At 44.3% G+C, this 24,103-nt stretch overlaps 1 long non-coding RNA gene across 1 annotated transcript in view; it reads left to right on the top strand.

Moving 5' to 3' along the window:
• LOC141058992 (uncharacterized) overlaps nt 1-23,318 on the top strand; it is a 49,347-nt gene extending 26,029 nt beyond the window's left edge. Inside the window, exon 4 of the long non-coding RNA XR_012222357.1 lies at nt 22,857-23,318. This is a non-coding gene — a long non-coding RNA (uncharacterized lncRNA). The remainder of the gene's footprint in view (nt 1-22,856) is intronic.
• The last annotated feature ends 785 nt before the right edge of the window (nt 23,319-24,103 follow it).

Raw genomic sequence — 24,103 nt, 5'->3', positions numbered from 1 at the left:
TCCTAGATGCCTCTTCACAGCCGTAGAGCTAAATAAGCCTAAAGTAAGAAAGGGGAAATCTAAACTGCCCCAGAGCAGACCGCAAAGCAATAGACTGCCCCAAAAATGTATTGTCGGTGAAAACACAAACACAGACAGAAAGACAGGCAGAGCAAATGATGGGGCCCAACTAACTAGATAGGAAAGGACAGAAAATTGCTGGCTGCAATTCGCAAAAACCCTACCAAAAATGTCCCAACACGTCTGATAGGAAAAACGGCCCTGAAGTCACTAGACTTCAAAATCCCTATATCAGCACTCCGATATATTCTGAAGACAGAGCAAAAGAGATTTAACCAATCAGGGACAAAAATGGAAATTCAGCAGAGCCCCAGTCGGGGCTGGTAGAACACAAAACTAAGCAAATCAGACAAAATCTCATGGAAAAATAAGAGCAAAACTTAGCTTTAGAAGACAGGAACTGAACTGGAGGTCAGAGCTCAGAGCAGAGAAATCACCAGCAACCCTACAGGGCGTTGGCTGCCTTATATCCACTCAGAGATTCCGGATGTCCAATCGCAATCCACCTGTTCAGGTGACAGGTTTCTCCCATCCAAATCAGTTTCACCACCTCCTTTCACCAGCAGAGGGAGTTCATCGGACATCAAAGGTGAACGAGAAAACGAGCTCACAACAGTACCTCCCCCTTGAGGAGGGGTCACCGAACCCTCATCCACGCCACCAAGCCGATCAGGATGGGCCCGATGAAAAGCACGAACCAATCTTTCGGCATGAATATCAGATGCAGAGACCCAAGATTTATCCTCCTGGCCATAACCCTTCCACTTAACCAAATACTGGAGTCTCCGTCTAGCCAGACAAGAATCCAGTATCTTCTCAACCTCATATTCCACATTACCTTCAACCAATACAGGGTCAGGAGGTGCCACCACAGGAACTACTGGCTCAACAAACCTCAACAGAGACTTATGAAACACATTATGGATCTTAATTGTAACAGGAAGAGCCAATCGAAAAGAGACCGGATTAAGAATCTCCAAAATCTTGTAAGGTCCAATAAATCTAGGTTTAAACTTTGGAGAAGCCACCTTCATAGAGATATTCTTTGATGACAACCAAACCATATCACCCACCTAAAACCGGGGACCAATGGTCCTATGCCGGTTGGAAAACCGCTGGGCCTTTTCCTGGGAGAGAGACAACTTATCCACCACTTGGTCCCAAATCTGGTGCATTCTCTCCACCACAGTGTCAACACCTGGGCAGGCAGAAGACTCCACCTGCCCTGAAGAGAATCGAGGATGAAACCCAAAGTTACAAAAAAAAGGTGACATCAAAGTGGCAGAACTAGATCTATTATTTAAAGCAAATTCGGCCAAGGGCAAAAATGATACCCAATCATCCTGATCAGCAGAGATAAAACATCTTAAATAGGACTCCAAAGTCTGGTTTGTTCTCTCTGTCTGCCCATTGGTCTGAGGGTAAAACGCAGAGAAGGACAACTGAATTCCCAGCCTGGAACAAAAAGTCCTCCAAAATCTAGAGACAAACTGAACTCCTCTGTCAGACACAATGTTCTCAGGAATCCCATGCAAGCGAACCACCTGTTGCAAAAACAAGGGCACCAACTCTGAGGAAGATGGCAACTTAGGGAGTGGTACAAGATGGACCATCTTAGAGAATCTATCACAAATCACCCAGATAACAGTCATTCTGTGAGAGACAGGCAGATTAGAAATAAAATCCATTGAAATATGGGTCCATGGCCTCCTGGGCACCGGCAACGGCATCAACAACCCACTAGAGCGAGAACAAGGTTTAGACCGGGAGCAAGTCCCACAGGACTGCACAAAATTCCTGACATCACGAGACAAGGCGGGCCACCAAAAAGACCGACTCACCAAATCTCTAGTACCAAAAATACCTGGATGACCAGCCAATGCGGAGCAATGAACTTCAGACATTACTCTCTTCCTCCACTGGTCAGGAACATACAATTTTCCAATGGGACAATGCTCAGGTTTGTCCTCCTGAAATTTCTCCAGGGCGTGTCTCAAATCGGGCGAAATGGCAGAGAGAAGAAAAGAGACCACAAAATTAAAACGTGTGAAAAACAAGGCCCATCTAGCCTGTCTAGGATTCAAGCGTTTGGTCGACTCCAGATAAATCAAATTCTTGTGATCGATGAGGACCACAACTTGATTTCTAGCTCCATCCAACCAATGTCTCCACTCCTCAAATGCCCACTTCATGGCCAACAATTCCCGATTCCCCACATCATAGTTGCGTTCAGATGGGGAGAACTTTCGAGAAAAGAAGGCACAGGGATTCATCTTAGAAGTCACAGGGTCTTTTTGGGACAAAACAGCTCCTGCACCAATCTCAGAAGCATCTACCTCCACCTGAAATGGAAGGGAGACATCAGGTTGCCGTAAAACTGGAGCTGAAGTAAATCTCTGCTTAAGCTCCTGAAATGCTGAGACAGCCTCAGGAGACCAATTCAGCACATCAGCGCCCTTCTTGGTCAGATCAGTCAGTGGTTTGACAATACCAGAAAAATTACCTGTAAATTTACGATAGAAATTAGCAAAACCCAAAAACTTCTGGAGGGCCTTCAAAGAAGTAGGCTGGACCCAATCATAAATGGCCTGTACCTTGGCCGGGTCCATTTCAATAGTCGATGGAGATAAGATAAATCCCAAAAATGAAATCCTCTGCACACCAAAAAGGCATTTCGATCCCTTAACAAACAGGGAATTCTCCCTCAAAATCCAGAACACAGTCCGGACGTGTTCCACATGAGAATCCCAATCACTAGAAAAGATCAAAATATCATCCAGAGAGATGATCAAAAACTTATCCACAAGGTCACTGAAAATATCATTCATAAAGGACTGGAAGACAGAAGGGGCATTAGTGAGCCCAAAAGGCATCACCAGGTACTCAAAATGTCCCTCCGGAATATTAAACGCCGCCTTCCATTCATCCCCGTGCTTGATGCGAATAAGATTATACGCCCCCCTGAGGTCAAGCTTAGTAAACCAGCAGGCACTCTTAACTCTGGAGAATAAATCAGACATCAGAGGTAACGGGTACTGATATTTAACCGTCATCTTGTTAAGGGAACGATAATCAATACACGGTCTTAATGAACCATCTTTTTTGGCCACAAAAAAAAACCCAGCACCTAAAGGTGATGAGGATGGTCTAATATGACCCTTCTCCAATGACTCCTTAATATAAGATCGCATAGCATCATGTTCGGGTACTGATAAGTTGAAAAGCCGACCCTTGGGAAATTTACACCCAGGCATCAACTCAATTGCACAGTCATAACTCCTATGAGGAGGCAAAGACGCAGACTTGCTCTCACTAAATACATCAGAAAAATCGGCTAGATAATCAGGAATATCATGAGACTGAGGAGAGGTGGAGAAAAATGTGACGTCCGTCTGCGGTTCTGGGCTGCAGCCAGATATATCGGCCGCACGCCGATATTTTGGCTCATCTTTCATCGTTTTTAAGAAATCTCAATATGGAAGAGGCCAGGAGCCATTTGGTGAGCTGCACTTCTTGCTACATGTTCACAGACTTACCTGTGGAAAAGCCAAACTTCACATGCCACAAATGCAAGCTTGTGCCCCTGTTGGAGGAAAAGTTGCAAAATCTCGAAGAGAGGTTAGCTACGTTGAAGATCATTAAGGAAGGTGAAGAGTTCTTGGACAGAGCAGAATTATCTCTTCATGTTACAGAAAGAGAAGAAATTCGAAGTGCACCTGAAGAAACAGAGGAAAGGAGACATGTGACCAAGAGAAGCAGGAGGATCAGGAGGCAGTCAGCACCCATACTTCTCAGGAACCAGTACCAGGCTCTCACGCAGGAAAACGATGAAGAAATACATCAGGATAAGACTTTGCCCACAAACAGCAACCTTGTACGCCTTCAGAGTCCTCCTGGATGGAGAAAGAAAAATGTTGTGAAGAAGAAGCGGAGAGTGGTGGTCATGGGGGATTCTCTGTTGAGAGGAACAGAGGCCGCTATCTGCAGACCGGATATAACTTCAAGAGAAATGTGCTGTCTTCCAGGTGCAAAAATTAAAGATGTGTCTGACAGGATATCAGGACTCTTCAGACCTACAGATGACTACCCATTCCTGCTACTACATGTGGGGACAAATGACACCGCAAGAAATGACCTGGAAACCATCTGCAGAGACTTTGAAGACTTAGGCAAGAAAGTGAAAGAACTGGGAGTGCAGGTGGTCTTCTCTTCCATCCTCCCAGTGGATGGCCATGGAACAAGGAGGTGGAATAAGATTCTGCAGGTGAACAACTGGCTACGTCGATGGTGCCGTCAGCAACGATTTGGATTTATGGATCACGGAGTGAATTACCTTTACGATGGACTACACCTTACGAAGACTGGAAAACATGTATTTGGAAGTCGCCTTGCTACACTTGTAAGGAGAGCTTTAAACTAGAACAACATGGGAAGGGAAGCAAAAGACCAGAAAAAGTCACACACCTGACAAATGCTATTGAGAACTCTGCTATTAGAAGTGGAAAGGAAGAACAAAGACAAAAGAATCTAATTAATAAAAATGTTAGAGAAAGAGAAACCAATCACAAACTAAAATGTTTCTATACTAATGCACAAAGCATGGGCAACAAGCAAGGAGAATTGGAACTACTAACACAGGAAAAGAAATTTGATGTCATTGGAATCACTGAAACGTGGTGGGACAATACACATGATTGGAATACAAGACTAGAAGGAGACAACTTATTTGCAAGAAACAGACTTGATAAACGAGGAGGAGGTGTCGCATTGTATGTTAGAAACGCGTATATCTGCACAGAGATTGAAGCTTCAGAGACTGGGAGTTCTGTGGAAACTGTTTGGGTGAAAATGCAAGGACAGAACAATGGAAAGGACACCATTGTAGGCATTTACTACAGGCCGCCTGTGCAAGCTGAAGATATGGATGAACTCTTTATGCATCAAATGGCCAAGTTCTCCAAAAAATATGACATAGTTGTCATGGGAGATTTCAACTATCCAGACATTTGTTGGGAATCTCTCTCAGGCAAAACTAACAGGTCAAGGAAATTCTTATCCTCTCTTGCTGACAACTTTATCTTCCAAAATTTAGGGGAGAAAACAAGGGGAACTGCTACCTTGGATCTAACCCTTATAAACAGGAAGGAAATGGTTGAGGAGGTAAAAGTGGCTGGGACCCTAGGAGGTAGCGACCATGCTATTTTAGAATTTTGGATAACTAGAGGAGGAAGACCTGTGAAGACTCAGACGTCAAGGTTAGATTTCAGAAAGGCAGATTTCAAGGGATTCAGAAAGAGAATTGGAGGGATCCAATGGCTGGATATCCTTAAAGACAAAAACGTCCAGGAAGAATGGGAAATCTTGAAAAATGAAATTCTCAAAGCACAATTGTTAACAATTCCGAAAAGAGGGAAGAATAGGAAGCATTTAAGGAAGCCAGGATGGATGAACACAGAACTTAAGCACATGCTAAAAAGGAAGAATAAAATGTTTACAAAAATGAAAAGAGGGAGGCATATCGAAAGAAGAATATAATGCTGTCTGCAGAACCTGCAGGGCACAAATCAGATTATCTAAAGCTGACAATGAATTGAGGCTTGCAAGAGATGTCAAAAGCAATAATAAAGGATTTTGGGGATATGTCAAAAGTAAAAGAAAAGTCAAAGATGCTATAGGATTTTTACAGGATGAAAATGATGAAGTTGTAAGACAGGATGTTGAGAAGGCTGAACTTTTAAATTCCTATTTTGCATCTGTTTTCTCTCAGAAAGCAAATGTAACATCAACTGTTCTTCACTGTCCTATTAAGGGAATAGAAGAATCCAGGATATCTATAAACGGAAAGATAGTGAGGAAACACTTAGCTAACCTAAATGAATTAAAATCTCCAGGTCCAGATGAATTACACCCCAGAGTACTGAAGGAGATTGCAGAAGAAATTTTTGAACTCCTCTCCATAATCTTTGAAAATTCTTGGAGAACAGGAGAAGTCCCAGAAGACTGGAGAAGAGCAAATGTTGTTCCTATCTTCAAAAAAGGGGAAGAAGGTGGACCCAGGCAACTATAGGCCGGTGAGTCTGACTTCTATACCAGGAAAGATCTTTGAACAAATAATTAAACATGTATGTCAGTACCTGGATAAGACTGAAGTGATTAAACAGAGTCAGCATGGGTTTGTAACTAATAAGTCTTGTCAGACTAACTTAATTTCCTTCTATGATGGAAGCACTGATTGGGTGGATCAAGGAAATGCTGTATATATCGTATATCTTGACTTCAGCAAAGCATCTGACAAAGTATCTCATACAATCCTTATTGAAAAAAATGACTAAGTATGGAATGGACAAGGCAACTGTTAGGTGGATTCATAACTGGCTTAGTGATCGGACCCAAAGAGTGGTCGTAAATGGCTGCACATCCAGTTGGAAGAATGTCTCAAGTGGGGTACCACAGGGCTCTCTCAAGGGCCCTGTATTGTTCAACATCTTTATCAATGATTTAGATGAAGGAATTGAGGGTAAACTGATTAAATTTGCTGATGACACAAAGCTAGGAGGGATAGCTAATACTAGAGAAGAGAGAGGATTCAAAAAGATATAAATAAACTGGAGAAGTGGGCAGCAACTAACAGAATGGTTTTTAACAGGGAAAAATGCAAAGTACTACATCTGGGCAATAAAAATGAAAAAAGCATATACAGAATGGGAGGAATAGGGCTAAGCAACAGCACATGTGAAAAAGACTTGGGTATACTAATAGATCACAGACTGAATATGAGTCAACAGTGTGATGCAGCAGCAAAAAAAGGCAAATGCAATTCTAGGATGTATTAACAGAAGCATACAGTCTAGATCACGTGAAGTCATTATTTCCCTCTACTCCTCTTTGGTCAGACCTCATCTGGAATATTGTGTCCAGTTTTGGGCACCACATTTTAAAAAAACGACATCCACAAACTGGAGCAAGTTCAGAAAAGAGCGACCAGAATGGTGACCGGTCTGCAAACCATGTCTTATGAGGAAAGGTTGCAGGATTTGGGAATGTTTAGTTTGCAAAAGAGAAGACTGAGAGGAGACTTAATAGGAGTCTGCAAATATCTAAAGGGCTGTCACATTGTAGAAGGATCAACTTTATTCTCATTTGCACAAGGAAAGACTAGAAGCAATGGGATGAAACTGAATGGGAGGAGACACAGATTAGATATTAGAAAAAACTTTTTGACAGTTAGAGTGATCGAACAAGCTGCCACGAGAAGTGGTGAGTTCTCCTTCAATGGAAGTCTTCAAACAGAGGCTGGACAGACATCTGACTGGGATGATTTAGCGAATCCTGCTTTGAGCAGGGGGTTGGACCAGATGGCCCAGGAGGTCCCTTCCAACTCTATGATTCTATGATCCTATGATTCTATGAACACCCTGAGAAACACTGATACCCTTTACCCCTATACAGGGATCTGGATTTATAACAGAGCCCAGGAGGTAGCTGTCTGAATATTAGCAGCGGCCAGAGCAGGACGGTCGTCAGAGAGGGGTTAAAAAACGGGACCAAAAGCGTAGTCGGGAATCAGAGTCTTAACCGGGCAGACAGCAGAAGTACAAGAAACGGCAGGCAATAGCAGAGTCAAATTCAGGCCAAGGTCAGAGTCAAAAACCAGGAGGACGGCAGAGGTACAGAATCGTTAGGCAGTAGCAGAGTCAGAATATCCAGGCCAAGGTCACAAACCGGGAGAATAGCAGAAGTACAAAATCATCAGGCAATAGAGGGGTCAGAAATCCAGGCTGAGGTCAGAGTCAAACAATAGTCAATGACCAAGTAGCGCACAGGGGAGCCAGGAATATATCCGGCGGCTTGCAAGACCAGTCCCAAGGTATTTGAGGGATCAGATCACCCCTCACAGGTTCCTGGACTGATGATGTCATCAGTACCGCCCCCAGGACGAGGCCAGATGAGGATGCAGTAACCTTCTGATGACTGACAGAGGGGCGGAGCCTGCATCCACCAGATGCCTGCGCAGGTGCCCTTACTCTGTCAGCACCATAACTCATGGGCAAGCCATGGCGCCTCCTAGTGACCACGACCGGAACAGCAGACCCCGAATTTAAAGGCAACGTGACAGACCGGCACCTCCTAGAGGCTAAAGCCGGGACAGTATGCCCTGAGCCTGATGTGACGGAACCACGGCCCCTCCCAGTTGCCGAGGAAGGAACAGCCGTCCCTGAGTCTGACGACGAAGTGGCGGTCCGGCGCCTCCTATTGGCCAGGACCGGAACAGCAGGCCCCAATCTGGCGGCGACGTGACAGTACCCCCCCCCCTCCAAGAGGGGCCTCCGGACCCTCAAAACCCGGTTTGTCAGGGTGAAGGAGGTGAAACCTTCTAATCAACCCCTTGGCATGGATGTCACTAGCGGGGACCCAGGACCTCTCCTCTGGGTCGTAGCCCTTCCAATGCATCAAATATTGCACAGACTTTCTCACTAAATGGGAATCAAGGATACCCTGGACTTCGTACTCCAAGGCACCCTTGACCAAAACTGGAGGAGAAGGGGACTGGACAGGATGAATTGGGGAGCGGTACACCTTGGGGAGGGATTTGTGGAAAACATTAGGTATTTTAAACGACTGTGGGAGCTTTAAACGAAAGGCTACCGGATTAATTACCTCTAAAATCTCATAGGGACCAATAAACCTGGGGCCCAGTTTGGCAGATGGCACCTTAAGCTTAATGTTTTTGGTAGACAGCCAAACTTTGTCCCCAACTCCTAGGTGCAGCCCCGTGGACCTCCGTTTATTTGCAGCCGAAGCCTGCCTGACCTGGGACCCTTTCAAGTTTGTGTTCACCTCCGACCAGATTGTCCTTAAGTGACGTATGGAATTCTCTACTCCCGGGAGCTCCGACATCTTGACCAAAAATGAACCAAAACGTGGGTGCAAACCATGATTGCAGAATAACGGGGTGGTTTTGATAGATTCCTGGTATTGGTTATTTAGAGCGAATTCAGCTAATGGGAGATGTTCCGCCCAATCGGACTGATGTTCCGAGACATAGCAGAGAAGATATTGCTCTAGAGCCTGGTTGGTATGCTCCGTTTGACCATTGGTCTCAGGGTGGTAAGCGGAGGAGAAGGATAATTCAATTTCAATACGTTTGCAGAATGCCCTCCCGAATTTAGTAACAAACTGGGTACCTCGGTCGGACACGATATTCTCTGGAGCGCCATGCAGTCGTATTACATGAACAATAAACAACTTACTCAAAGTTTCTGAATTAGGTAATCCAGAGAGGGGAATGAAATGACATTGCTTACTGAACCTGTCCACCACCACCCAGATACATGTCTTCCCTTCTGAGGGTGGTAGGTCAGTAACAAAGTCCATGGAGATGTGGGTCCATGGACTCTCTGGAGCGGGCAAGGACTGGAGCCAGCCGGCAGGCCGATTATGAGGGGACTTGGCGCGAGCACAGATTTCACAAGCTAGTACATAATCCTTACAGTCCTTAACTACCGTTGGCCACCAAATATTCCTAGTCACAAGTCTGGCGGTATTATTGACACCTGGATGGCCTGCCAGGACAGAGTCGTGCGACTCCTTCAGAACTTGTAGGCGAAATGGCGCTGGAACAATTTCTGGGGGGCTTCGAATCAGGGGCTGGTTCTGGGGATCTATGGATCTCCTCCAGAAGGTCCAGAGACACGGCCGACACAACAATCCCATTGGCCAGTATTGGAACTGGCTCCGAGTCCTCAGCCTGTGAGGGGCAGAAACTTCAAGAGAGAGCATCAGCCCTCACATTTTTAGTATCAGGACGAAAGGTGATAAAAAAAAAAAAAAAAAAAGCCTAGAGAAGAACAAGGCCCACCTCGCTTGTCTAGGATTTAATCTTTTAGCTGACTCCAGGTAAGTCAGATTCTTGTGATCTGTAATCACAGTGATCTCACAGTGATCTTATGTTTGGCGCCTTCGAGGAAGTGGCACCATTCCTCAAAGGCCCATTTGATCGCCAATAACTCCCGATTACGTATATCGTAATTTTTCTCAGTGGCAGAGAATTTGCAGGAGAAAAAGGCACATGGGCGAAGCTGAGTGAGTGATGCAGTGCCTTGCGACAGCACTGCTCCCACTCCGACCTCAGAGGCATCCACCTCTACGATAAACGGGCGGTCCAGATCAGGCTGAACCAAAACTGGGTTGGCTACAAAGCACTCTTTTAACGTAGCAAAAGCCTGAATTGCCTCAGGGTTCCAATTGGTCACATCTGCCCCTTTTCGGGTCAAATCCGTGAGTGGTTTAGCAATTTTGCAGAAACCCCTGATGAATTTTCGGTAATAGTTTGCAAACCCTAAAAATCACTGCAGCGCTTTTAGCGACTTGGGTTGCACCCAAGCTTTAATTGGTTGGATCTTTGCAGGATCCATACGGAAGCCTTTGCTTGAAACCATGTATCCTAAAAATTGTACCTCCTCTGCAAAAAAAACAAAAAAAAAAACAAAAAAAAAAAACACATTTCTCCGGTTTAGCAAACAGGGAGTGTCAGCAGAGTAAATCAAAACGTCATCTAAATACACGACGACATACACCCCACAAATGTCCCTGAAAATGTCATTTACAAAGTGCTGGAACACGGCAGGTGCGTTACGGAGTCCGAACGGCATTACAAGATACTCAAAGTGGCCAAGAGGTGTATTAAAGGCTGTTTTCCACTCATCACCGTTTCTTATGCGGACTAGATTGTATGCCTCCCGGAGGTCAAGTTTAGTAAACCAACGGGCTCCCATTAACTGATTAAAAAGATCAGGGATGAGTGGAAGTGGATACTGGTTCTTTATGGTGATTGCATTCAATTCCCGGTAATCAATGCAGGGTCTGAGACCACCATCTTTCTTTTCTACAAAGAAGAAGCCAGCTCCAACTGGTGAAATGGACAGTCTAATGAACCCTTTTTTTAAGCTATCTGCTATGTACTCGTTCATAGCCTGACGCTCTGGACCCGAGAGATTAAATATTCTCCCTTTTGGGAGACGGGCATCTGGAATCAGATCTATAGGGCAATCATACTGTCTGTGAGGGGGTAGCTTTTCAGATTCTGCAATAGAAAAGACATCCTCAAAATCTCTGAAGGCAAATCTCTGGCTCTGAAGGCAGCCAGACAACACCCCGAGAAACACTGATACCCTTTACCCCTATACAGGGATCTGGATTTACAACAGAGCCCAGGAGGTAGCTGTCTGAATATGAGCAGCGGCCAGAGCAGGATGGTCATCAGAGAGGGGTTAAAAAACGGGACCAAAAGCGCAGTCGGGACCCAGAGTCTTAACCGGGCAGACAGCAGAAGTACAAGAAACGGCAGGCAATAGCAGAGTCAAATTCAGGCCAAGGTCAGAGTCAAAAACCAGGAGGACGGCAGAGGTACAGAATCGTTAGGCAGTAGCAGAGTCAGAATATCCAGGCCAAGGTCACAAACCAGGAGAATAGCAGAAGTACAAAATCATCAGGCAATAGAGGGGTCAGAAATCCAGGCTGAGGTCAGAGTCAAACAATAGTCAATCACCAAGAATATATCCGGCGGCTTGCAAGACCAGTCCCAAGATATTTGAGGGATCAGGTCACCCCTCACAGGTTCCTGGACTGATGATGTCATCAGTACCGCCCCCAGGACCAGGCCAGATGATGATGCAGTAACCTTCTGATGCCTGCGCAGGTGCCCTTACTCTGTCAGCACCATAACGCACGGGTGAGCCATGGCGCTTCCTAGTGACCGCGACCGGAACAGCAGACCCCGAATTTAAAGGCAATGTGACAGACCAGCGCCTCCTAGACGCTAAAGCCGGGACAGTAGGCCCTGAGTCTGATGTGACAGAACCACGGCCCCTCCCAGTGGCCGAGGCAGGAACAGCCGTCCCTGAGTCTGACGACGAAGTGGCGGTCCGGCGCCTCCTAGCGGCCGCGACCGGAACAGCAGGCCCCAAGTCTGGCGGCGACGTGACAAAAACAGGAGCGTCCCTAAGAACACACTGACAACCCCAACTCACCACAGACCCAGATTTCCAATCCAAAACTGGATTATGAGTTTGCAGCCAAGGAAAACCCAGAACAATAGTATCATGCAGATTATGCAGCACCAAAAATGTACAATTTTCTTGGTGGTCTGGGGCAACTCGCATTGTCACCTGGGTCCAAAACTGAGGTTTATTCTCCGTCAAAGGCGTAGCATCAATACCCCTCAAAGGAATAGGCATCCGCAGGGGCGTCATGGAAAAACCACAACGTTTAGCAAAGTCCAAATCCATCAGATTCAACGCTGCTCCTGAATCCACAAAAGCCTTCGTGGAAAACGTGGATAAGGAGCAGATCAGAGTAATTGCTAAAAGAAACTTAGGTTGTATACTGCCCACAGCAAATGTGTGTGCAAAACGTTTCTCTCATTTTGGGCAGACAGAAATAATATGAGAGGCGTCTCCACAGAAAAAACACAGCTTATTACACCTTCTAAACTCCTGACGTTGCGCCCTAGACAAAACCCCATCACATTGCATAGGTTCAGACGTTTGTTCAAAAGGTGGCAGCGCCTCCCGTGTAGTTTTATGTTCACGTAAACACCGATCAACTTGAATGGCTAATGACATAGAATCATCCAGACCAGAGGGAACAGGAAATCCCACCATAGCATCTTTTACGGTCTCTGATAAGCCCCTCCGAAAGAGAGCTGCCAATGCACTATCATTCCATGTAGTAATAACTCTGCAGAATCCTGACCCTGGTTTAATGCCAACAGGGTTCTCTCAGCTTGATCAACAGCATTAGGTTCATCATACAACAACCCCAAGGCTTAAAAAAATGCATCCACATTAGTCAGAATAGGATTTTCAGATGTCAGAGAAGAAGCCCAATCCTGGGGATCGCCGTGCAGCAAGGAGATGACAATTTTAACCTCTTCACAGAGCTCCCCGATAAGTTAGGCTTCAAGGCCAGAAATATTCTTAAAATTCAGAAATTTAGATCGATCCCAAGAAAACACATCAGGAGTAGGGATCTTAGGTTCAGCAGCATGTGACTGAATGAGATAGGTGGAAATTCCCTGCACTTCAGCAGCCAGCTGCTCCACACGATCAGACAATTGCTTAATCTCCATTAGGAAAAAGAAAAAAATCCTCCTACGGCCCCAGAGAAAAAAGAGGAAAAAATATTAAAAAAAAAAAAAAAAATTCTGACCCTTATTTTTTTTAACAACTTTTTCCTGCTTTTGAGTACCCTAGAATCTGCGGTATGGCTGGTGATTCTGTTATGAATGGGTCACCGAGGAGAAAAAAGCAAAACAAGCCAAGTCACAGAAACCCAGAGAGGTTGGTAACTATGCAGATTGCAGATCCCTGATCTTACCACACAATTAGCAGTAGCCGTGGAGCGTGCCTACAATGTTCCGAGACGCCTCGTCACAGCCGGAGGACTAAATAAGCCTAAAGCAAGAAAAGGGAAAACTAACTGCCCCAGAGCAGACCCCAAAGGAATAGATAGCCCCCACACATGTATTGACGGTGAAACAAGATGAAGGCACAAACACAGGCAGGAAAATAGGCTGAGCAAATGATGGGGCCCAAACTAACAAGACAGGAAAGGAAAGACACTGTCTGCAACCTGCAAAAAACCCTACAAAAATCATGTTCAACACTTCTGATAGCAAAATTAACCCTGAAGTCACTAGACTTCTCCCACTATATCAGCACTCTGAAATATTCTGAGACAGAGCAAAAATAACACATGCTATATATTTTAAGGGTAATAGCACAAAAAGAAGGCTTGAATATGGCGCTGTTCACACTATGGCAATGCACAGCATCCAGGTTAACAGCCTATTAGTTACGCCCTTCTATTAGATCATGCCCAGCGCTATCAAGATGCTTCCCATGTGAACAGACACCACAGTTTACAAGACCAAATGGGCCCAACTGCACCCCGAATAAAAAAGTGCAAAAAAACACATTAAAAAATGTGAGTTATTAGTTGATATTTTGGTCAAAATACATAAGCTCGTAATCCTCATCACGGATCCCCACGTTTACGAGTCCCTAACACTAAACAGCAATAGCACAAAAAAAGGACTTGAAAATCCTCTAAAAATTCAAAAATACAGCAAAAAAAGGCAGAGATGCTTACCTGCCAAGGCCACCAAACAAATGCACTATCAGGATGCAGTAGACCCATATAGTTAAGATGGCAGCAACACAGGTGCAAGAATACCGATGAGACAACCGCTCACATCCCACCAATCCATGGAGGGGGCGGCTGCTTGGTCTATAAATGCACAATGAAGGCTTGCATATGGTGCTGTTCACACTATGGCAATGCACAGCATCCAGGTTAGCAGTCTATTAGTTACAGCCTTCTATTAGATCAGGCGGGCTGCCCCAGCGCTATCAAGATGCATCCCTTGTGAACAGACACCACAGTTTACAAGACCAAATGGGCCCAACTGCACCCCGAATAAAAAAGTGCAAAAAAACACATTAAAAAATGTGAGTTATTAGTTGATATTTTGACCAAAATACGTAAGCTCGTAATCCTTGTCACGGATCCCCACGTTTACGGGTCCCTAAAACTAAATAGCAATAGCACAAAAAGAGGACTTGAAAATCCTCCAAAAATTCAAAAATACAGCAAAAAAAGGCAGAGATGCTTACCTGCCAAGGCCTTCAAACAAATGCACTATAAGGATGCAGTGGACCCATATAGTTAAGATGGCAGCAACACAGGTGCAAGAATATTGATGAGACAACCGCTCACATCCTACCAAATTTTAAGGGTTGTAGGTAGGGTGTCCTAAGTTCTTGACAGAGAATGAAATAAGGTTGTGATCATCAGAAAGTGGGAGAGGGGAGTTAGTAAAATCATGCACTGAGTAGAGTCGGGAGAAGATCAGATACAATGTATTCTCATCTTCATATGTAGGAGAGTTATTAGGCTGTGAAAGGCAGAGAGAGGACATTAAAAGATGAGTGTCATATGGGGATAGTGGATTATCAATAGGGATGTTAAAATCCCCCATTATGAGAGTGGAAATGTCATAGGATTGAAAGTGGGAAATCCAGGAGGCAAAATGGTGTAGGAACTGATGGGAGGGGCCCGGAGGGCAATACACAGCCAACACTCGCAGGTAGAAGAGCCAGAAAAGTCTGACAGTGTGGACGTCAAAAGAAGGGAAGATAAGTGAGGATACAGGGGGATGACAAACATATTTTGTTGAAAGAAGCATATAAAACACCGCCACTTGGTCTGTTCTCAGGTCTGGGGTTATGTGAAAAATATAAGTCACCATATGAGATCACAGCAGTGGCATTTGTGTCTGACTGCTGGATTCAGTTTTCAATAAGAGCCAAACAGTTAAGAGAGTTTGAAAGCAAAGAATCACATATTTATGCACAAAACAGCATAGCAATAACGTAATAGATAAGACAAGTGGCGTGAAGCAGAATTGTCATTATGGGAGAGGGATAAACATAAATATTGGAGCAGTTCATAGATAAGGAATGTAAAAGTTGTGATTTTTCAGATGTTGTTAGTCTTTGCCTGATGAAGAGACCTGAGTAGTCTGGAAAGCTTGCAATGTGTTACCATCTTTTCACTTAACCATTAAAAGGTATCCACCACTGAGGACTCTCAATTCTAAATATTTTTCTATCTACTGGCTAATACAGTACAAAGATATACTGTATATCTTTCCTGTATCAAAATGAAAGCAAAAAGTCATGGATGTAGGGGAGTTTGCTACATGCTGACCATGAATTCCTGAGAGCAGAGTTAAGGAAGACAAGGGAAAGGCAAGCAAAGAATATTAATGAGATTAACAGGGTTTCAAAGAGCAGCAGAGAAGGAGTTAAACTTACTAATACAAGAAGGGCTTGGGTTAGGAGAGATATCTCCTGTGACTAGGAGAAGGAGAATAAAGAGAGAGCTAATGCTTCAATGATTTGGGAAAGCATATCTTATGCTGTACAGTGTGAGTGATTGTATCTCTGAGGTTTAAGATTGTGGAGAAAGAATGAAAGCTGTACATAAGAGAGGGTAGGAGACATGGGCTGGTGTGGATGGAGTACACAGAGCATGTGAAAGGGCTGAAGATATGAATCACTGCAGCAGTTAGAACATAAATGATACAAATACATAGGGTGAATATATTTTACAGGACTAATGACTAGTGATGAGCAAACTTGTTTGGAAAATGTTCACCAATATCAAATTAGGCAAGAATATTACACATTCAGATTCATGTTTGGATTCCCAAGCATTTTTCCTCAAAATCGGCAAAATTCAGTCAAAGCATTTGACATTTCAAAATCTAAATATTCTGTACTAATAGTGTGGTCCAGCCAGGAGTCCACATTTCAGAATCTAAATTCTTTCTGCTAATAATGTGGTCCAGCCAGTAGTCCACATTTCAGAATTTAAATAGTTTGTGCTAATAGTGTCGTCCAGCCAAGAGTATGCATTTCAGAATCAAAATCTTTTTGTCATGGGTGAGTCAGATGCAATAGCCTGTCGCTCTGCATTTGGCTGCAGAAGGTCTCTGCGTTTGGCATTACAGACACCGCCTTCATCCTTCTGACTCTTGGACCCAGCGGCAACCTCCCTCTGACTCTAGTTGACACACCTAGACCTGGGTGTTTTTAAATCCCCAGTCTGCTGCAGAGAGTCACCAGTGATATTCACATTATTCCCTTGTGAAGGCTTGGAGCTATAGCAGTTTGCTAATTCCCTCTCTGGAGCTGTTTGAGGACATTTGATGTTACCTATCTAGGATGTTTAATGTCTGCTCAAGCTAAGTTCATTCCCCTTGCCTGTGTACCTTGTTGTCTTTAGTTTACAGTGGAGACTGACCATTGACCATCCCACCCCCTCCATATCCAGGGCTTAGCTTTAGTGAGATACTGGGCTTAGTTTTCCTGCTTGGCAATTGGTGAGGAACCAATTTAGGGACGGTAAGGCAGAGTGTTTTTGGATCTGCACTCACCCTTTCCCTAGTGTTTGGGCTTCCTTCCCCTAATCCCTTCGTGTTTCACTTAGTCCCACACTGTACATGACACTTTTCTGCTAGTAATGTTGTCCAGACACCAGACCACATTTCTGAATCTAATGCCTTTCTGCTAATAGTGTGGTCTAGACACCAGGCACATTTAAGAATCTAAATCCTTACTGCTAGTAGTGTGGGCCTTACACCAGGCCACCCATGGCACCCACCTGTGCGACGACAGTCTAGAACTTAGAGATATTGTTATGCCTTCCACATCCTCCTTTTCCTCTGTGACCACCACCTTCTTCCGTAGACTATTCCAAGTGTGCTCCAGCATGTAGATGATCGGAATAGTGATGCTGATGACCATCGTAGTAGTTATTTTGAAACTGTGCAGAAGGGTGCAGAGGTCCTTCATGTGTGCCCACTCTGCAAGCATGATTTGCACCACATCTGTAATGCATTAGCCCAGTCTATGCAAAATGACATACTACACCTGGGCTCATTGCTGCTGCCACAATCATTGCAAAATGTACACTAAAATCCCACCATGTCGGCACATAGCATATCAACCAGTTAACCAGTAGCCCGAAAGACCTCTCAAAATCAATGGTGCAAATTGCGGAAGTGAGCATACAGTGACTGTCCTTTCTGCAGCAGCGCATCCAGGCCGAGATGGTGGTGGAGAATTTGCTGCACCACCAGTTTGAGGATGTAAGCCATGCGAGGCACGTTTGTGAGGACCCTGGAGTAGGGCCGCCACCAGGTTTGCACTGTTATTGCACACAGCCTTCCCTGCCTCCAGGTTCAGCAGAGACTGAAATTGCTCAAACTTGGCCTGGATACCTGTTCACAACTCTTGAGCTTTGTGACTGCGATCTCCAAGGCATATTAATGTAAACACTATTTGATTGTGGTGAGTCCTAGCTGCGCAATATGTAGGTGTGGAGGATTCTCTCTGTACTCTTGGAATGCATGTCTCATTAAGGGAAATGGCGCAGGTGGAGGCCCTAGATGAAGTGGAGGAGGCAGAAGCAGTGCTGGAAGGGTTAGAAACAGAAATTTGTTCAGCAAGAGTTTGCTAACCCAAGACTTGGTGTCTAGTGACACCTTGGTATCTAGTGGTTTACTTCACCTTCCATTGGTGTGTGGTGGTTTAGTTCTCCATCCCCTGGTGTGTATTTTAGCTCTCCAACCCTAGGTGTTTAGTAGTTTAGTTCTCCATCCCCTGTTGTCTACTACTTTAGTTTTCCATCTTCCTGTGTTTAGTTCTCCATCCCTTGATGTCTAGTGGTTTAGTTCACCATTCATTGGTGCATGCTGGTTTAATTATCCAACCCTAGTTGTTTAGTAGTTTAGTTCTCCATCCTCTGGTGAGTAGTGGTTTAGTTCTCCATCCCCAAATGCCCTGCAAGCCTTGGGGATTCCAAGACTTGTGGAACAGACCCTTCTCCACCTGCCCCCACAGCCACCAGAGTAACCCAGTGACCAGTCTCCGAGATGTAACGCCCCTGGCCATGCTTGCTCATCCAGGTGTCTGTGGTGAAATGCACCCTGGTAGACATAGATTTTTTCAAGGAATGGGTGATGTCTGCAACATGCTGGTGTAGTGCAGGCACATCTTTCTTAGAGAAGTAATGGCAACTGGACAGCTGGTACTGGGAGACTGAAACGGCAATCAACTTTTGGAAGGCTGTATACACCAGGCGGAAAGGCAATATTTCCGTGGCCAACAGATTGGACATGGCGACATTCAAGCTCTTAGCTTTGGCATGTGTAGGAAGAAAAATCTTTTACTTGACCACAACTGCGGAACCAAGGGTTGGCTGCTGTGCTGATAGAGGGTGGAGTACCGTGAACACAACAAAACTGCTGGACTGTGAGTGAGGTGCAAGTGGAGATATTATTGTGGATTTAGAAAGATGGGCTCGGTGTCTGAGATCAATCAAAAACAGCAGGACTGTTCGTTTCTGTAACAGCTGACGGGTTCTCACTCACCCTGACTCTAGCAGATAAACAAATGGAGGTTCTCTGGCCAGAGACCTATCTTAGAACACATTCCACGGTGACGGAGAAGGAAGAAACAGCAGATGTGGTTGGTTGTTTGTTCAGTCAAGGAAAAGACAAACTAAGCAAAGAAAAAAAAACAACTTATAAATTGTGCTGAAGTATGAAATCAGAATGAGACAAGACTCTAATTACAATACATATCCATGCATGTTTGATTTCTTATCAGTTTGGATATGCATTGTAATAAGAGTGTCTCATTCATGGTATTATTTTGTGACTGTTTATTGTCTTTTCATGTTGTATTGTTTTTATTGTATATGGTACATGCATGTTGTTAAAGTGCTTTTACAAAGAGTTAAATCTACTCAACTTGTGATTTAATTAACAAATAGCATTGACTTTTTCACCTGTTTGCTTCATGAAAGGTTTTAAAACCTCCAGTCTGACAATCTACAGTATACTAACAATGATTAAGACCGAAGTGTGGAAACGCGTCGGTTGGTAGCTCTCTGAGATCTATATGTTGTCCGCATTGTGCCTATTTTTATGAATTTCTTCCATTAAAGACGAAGTGTTTATATTTTCTACTCTGGAGTACCTTTTTTTCTTCATCTTTTCGAGCCATCACATCACAGGTACGCCGATGGGAACATGGAATGTCGCACCCCCATGCAGGGGCACGTATTAAATGTCACTGTCAGAGTTTGACAGTGGCATTTAACCCACGATTGTTAGAGGCAGGTACTGGCTGTAGCATCATCTGCCGGGTATGGGGTAGGTTTACCCCGTGAACCTGCTCCATGCACACGCTGCCGACAATCGTACATGTACGGTGGATGTCGTGTCTCGTGAAGGTGTTAAACATTTGATAATAAAGTAATTGTTTACACTGAATGCTGCCTTTATCTCCTCAGTATATTGACATATATCAGGTTTGTTGAGGAAATTTCTGCAATAGTCTAATTAACCTGAATGAGGTTTGCAGAAATCTTTGTACATGCTGCTGAAATAAATCCATTCAGTCTACAGCAAGTCTACAAATAAGAAGGGCACTAACAAAACATGTCTTAGTTTGGCACCTACAGGTAAGAAAGAGTACAGTTATATGCGTGGCATACATCATCTTCCTCATTAGGAAATTATGAGTACTCTATATAAGAATCATCGTGAGGACTCATTTCGGGGAGCTCATAAATATTCATAATAGTGGAACACATGTTTATTTCTTACTACCACAGTAAAAACCCTGAAATGAATAGGTAAAGTGAGTCACATGCTATATACAAGGAAAAAGTACAATCATCTTGTTCTATGAAGTGGATGGCGTACATTTCTACCATCTCTTGTAGCTCACTTCATAAAATGCAGTCAATTTAGAAACCTTTGTTTTGTTTTGTTTGTTTTTAAATCCCCTCCATTTGAGAGCCCTGTTTTTTTTACTTTTTCTGTTGACATAAATTTATAAGAGCTTTTTTTTTAATCAGACATATAATGTCTAAAAAGAAAACATATACCATATTTTCCGGCATATAAGGCGACTGGGTGTATAAGATGACACCCCAACTTTTCCAGTTAAAATATAAAATCTTCTTAAAAGTCGGGGATCTTCTTATATGCAGGGTATCATCTTATAGGGCGGGTGCGAACCAATCTGCATATGGTGGGGGGGAGTGGTCCTGATGACGAAGGGAGCGGGCATCTCACAGGGAAGGTGTAAGTGGAGATCTGAATCTGAGCATGCGCCGCCCCCAGAGACCATTTTCCTGGAGGCCACCGCATCGCAGCAATGAAGCTGCCGGGACCTCCGAGCTTTGAGGAAATGCCGGCAGAGCCCCAACGCTGCACAAAGAGCTGCCACTCCCCAGCACAGAGCCGCCGCGCTGCTTAAAGATGAGCTGCCACCATCCCCCAGCGCAGAGACCCGCAGAGAGCACCGCTGCCACAATGAGGTAATAGGGGGATACTCCACTTACACCTTCCCTGTGAGACGCCCCCTCCCTTCGTCATCGGGACTACTCCCCGCCACCATATGATGATTGGCCCGTACCCATCCTATAAGACGACACCCGGCGTATTAGGTGACCCCCGACTTTTAAGAAGATTTTCCGGGGTTAAAAGGTCATCTTATACGCTGGAAAAAACGGTAATTTACTTTGGAAGTGTCATGGGGACTGGATACAATTGTACTAGATACTGACATTGACATTCAGAAATCAACTGCTGAATGTGTAGGTGGAACTAAAGCTCTGTGTCCCAAAAGCAAAATCTGTAACAGGACCCCTCAACTATTAGGCAAAGTTGCCACAATGAGCTTTTGGTGAGTTTCTGATGTTGATGAAAAAAAATATACCAAATATTCTTCGTAGGAACTTAGGGTACCGTTACACCTAGCGATGCGCCAGCGATCCCGACCAGCGATATGACGCGGTCAGGATCGCTGGTGCATCGCTAGGTGGTCGCTAGTGAGCTGCCATACAGGCAGATCTCACTAGCGACATCGCTGGGGACGAGGATTGCTACTTACCTGTCAGACGCGGCGATCCTGCGTCCTCCCACCCGGCTCCACGCGTCGCTCGTCGGCGCCACAGGAAGCACAGCACGAAGCGCCCGACGAGAAATGGTCTAGGAGCTTCTCGAGCGATCAGCGATAACCAGCGGGGGAGCCGGTCGGAGGTAAGTATCACATGCAGCGATATCGCTAGCAATATCGCTGCAACGTCACAAAATCAGTGACTTTACAGCGATATTGCTAGCGATATCGCAGTGTGTAACGGGGGCTTTAGCCTTATACATCATTCATAGCATTGATCTACTGATCTGGGTGTGTGGGAACTTTCGGACCCTTCAATTGGCAGGTCATGGCTGTGACAGCATCCTTGAACCTCCTGTAGTTAGTCGCTCTCTCAATCTGTCCAACAACAGCCAATCCCTTAAGGTGCCTATACACCTTAGATGGCAGTTTGACCGAGGCTTGTTTGGCCAACAACTGTCTTTCCCAACCAACTTATGCACTCTCAGCTCTGCAAAACATTAATGCGTTTTCCATATGGAAAGTGGAAAGTAAGTCTCTTCCAGACATCTGATAGTGGCTATCTTCTAATATTGAGCGATCTTAAAAACTTTAACACTGTGTTAGTCTGATTCACCCACCCCATGTAGACATCCATGTGTCGTCTGCTGTTTTCTCGGACAGCACAAGGACTTATAGCGTTTCATGGATCTATACACGCATACATTTTAAAAATCGATCTGTGTGTCCTTTTCTCATCTGTCTTATGGACCAGGCTCATCCATTAAAGTCTATGGTGATCTGTTAAGCATGGATATACTGTATTACAGAAAACATACTTTTTCTTTCAGTTTTCATCAGTTTATCATTCATTTTGTCCATCAAGAGTTCAGTTTATCTCTTTCATCTTTAAAAACAGATGAGAAAAAACGGGTGAATTCCATATGCAAAATGGAAGCTTAATGGATGCCACAAGAGTAAAACGTTCCATTTTACACCTATGTAAAAATGGAAATAGATGTGTGAATGTAGCCTTTTTCTGGGGTCAAGCAAAAATGTCTGATCGGGTATGTGCATGATCGATAGGGTATGTCTTTTTCAGGCAGTACTGAGACTCAAAACCACCACTAAAAATGAAGATCGTGCACAAAAATGTAAAAACAACATTACAAGTTGAGTCTTTTGTTACTTCTTTTAACTGCTCAAAAGTTCAAAAACCGTGAAGTAACATACTCACTCTTCTTTCTTCTCATTTATTTTTCTTCACAACTACAGCATAAAATACAGAGGAGCCGCTGCAAAAAACATCAAAACTGTCAACGATGCCACTTCAGGAAAAAGTAGTGCAATATGAGCATGGTCACAGGGGCGCAAAAAAAAGACCAAGACAAGGAAGTTTCTTTCTATACCACAATGCATTTCGACGGTACCCCGTCTTCATCAGGTAGAGGCACACGGCTGGAGCTGCATTAGGACCCGACCTTCTCCATCATTTCCCAGGCTCCCTTCCCAGTGCTCCCTTGTGACCGCTATCATCTGCTTTCACTTAAGGAAAAAGTGGCTTCTCCTAGGAAAATTCATCGGCAGAACAAAGACGTTGTGTGTACATACCCTTGGATGTCTCCATTTTAGGCTTTTCCCTGCTCAAACCAGTATGATTGTCATGTGTGTCAGAACATGTTTTAACTCTATACGAATATTTAAAGGGAATCTGTCACCCCTTTTTTGAGATATCATATAATGATATCATTCAATTGTGTGTCACATAAGGATTCTCTTAGTACTTTTGCTTCCCCCTGACCCCGCACCTTTCATGCATAAATACCTTTTTTATATCGGTTCAGATGTATGTAAACTGCCACGGTCCGGTCCGCTGGGCGGGGCTTATTCACCTGCTCCCTCCCCTGTCTTGCTCTACGCATTTCTTCTTGTGTAGAGCAAGACAGGGAGGGGGGAGCAGTTGAATAAGCCCCGCCCATCGGACTGGACCGTGGCAGTTTACATACATCTGAACCGATATAAAAAAGGTATTTATGCATGAAAGGTGCGGGGTCAGGGGGAAGCAAAAGTACTAAGAGAATCCTTATGTGACACACAATTGAATAATATCATTATATGATATCTCAAAAAAGGGGTGACAGATTCCCTTTAAAATATAAAAATATATAATTAGGAATCCACTAAAACCATTTTGTAGAGCCACGTTTTCTGTGCTGGGTGTAAAATTCTTAATCACATGGTAGTACATGGATACATGTAGAATGCCAAACAATTTACATAAAACACTGGAAACTTTTGACCTTGGACACATCATTTATGAGCGCTCACTTTACAAGGTGTCAATTATTTTACAAGTCACTCCACCATTCCAGAGCGCTTACATATAAGTTTTACTGTTTCCTTGCTCCTAATTTGACTCTGTTTTGTTCTACAAAGTATAATTGTAAAGTCTGGGAATATTTCTCAACAGGCTGCCCTACCGACCTCACTGAGATAGTTGATTTATCTCCAAAGCCTAAAAT

This window comes from Dendrobates tinctorius, unplaced genomic scaffold, assembly GCF_039654945.1.
Source record: "Dendrobates tinctorius isolate UK_male_01 unplaced genomic scaffold, ASM3965494v1 ptg000223l, whole genome shotgun sequence".
NCBI classification, from domain to species: domain Eukaryota; kingdom Metazoa; phylum Chordata; class Amphibia; order Anura; family Dendrobatidae; genus Dendrobates; species Dendrobates tinctorius.
This window is presented reverse-complemented; position numbering and strand designations above follow the sequence as displayed.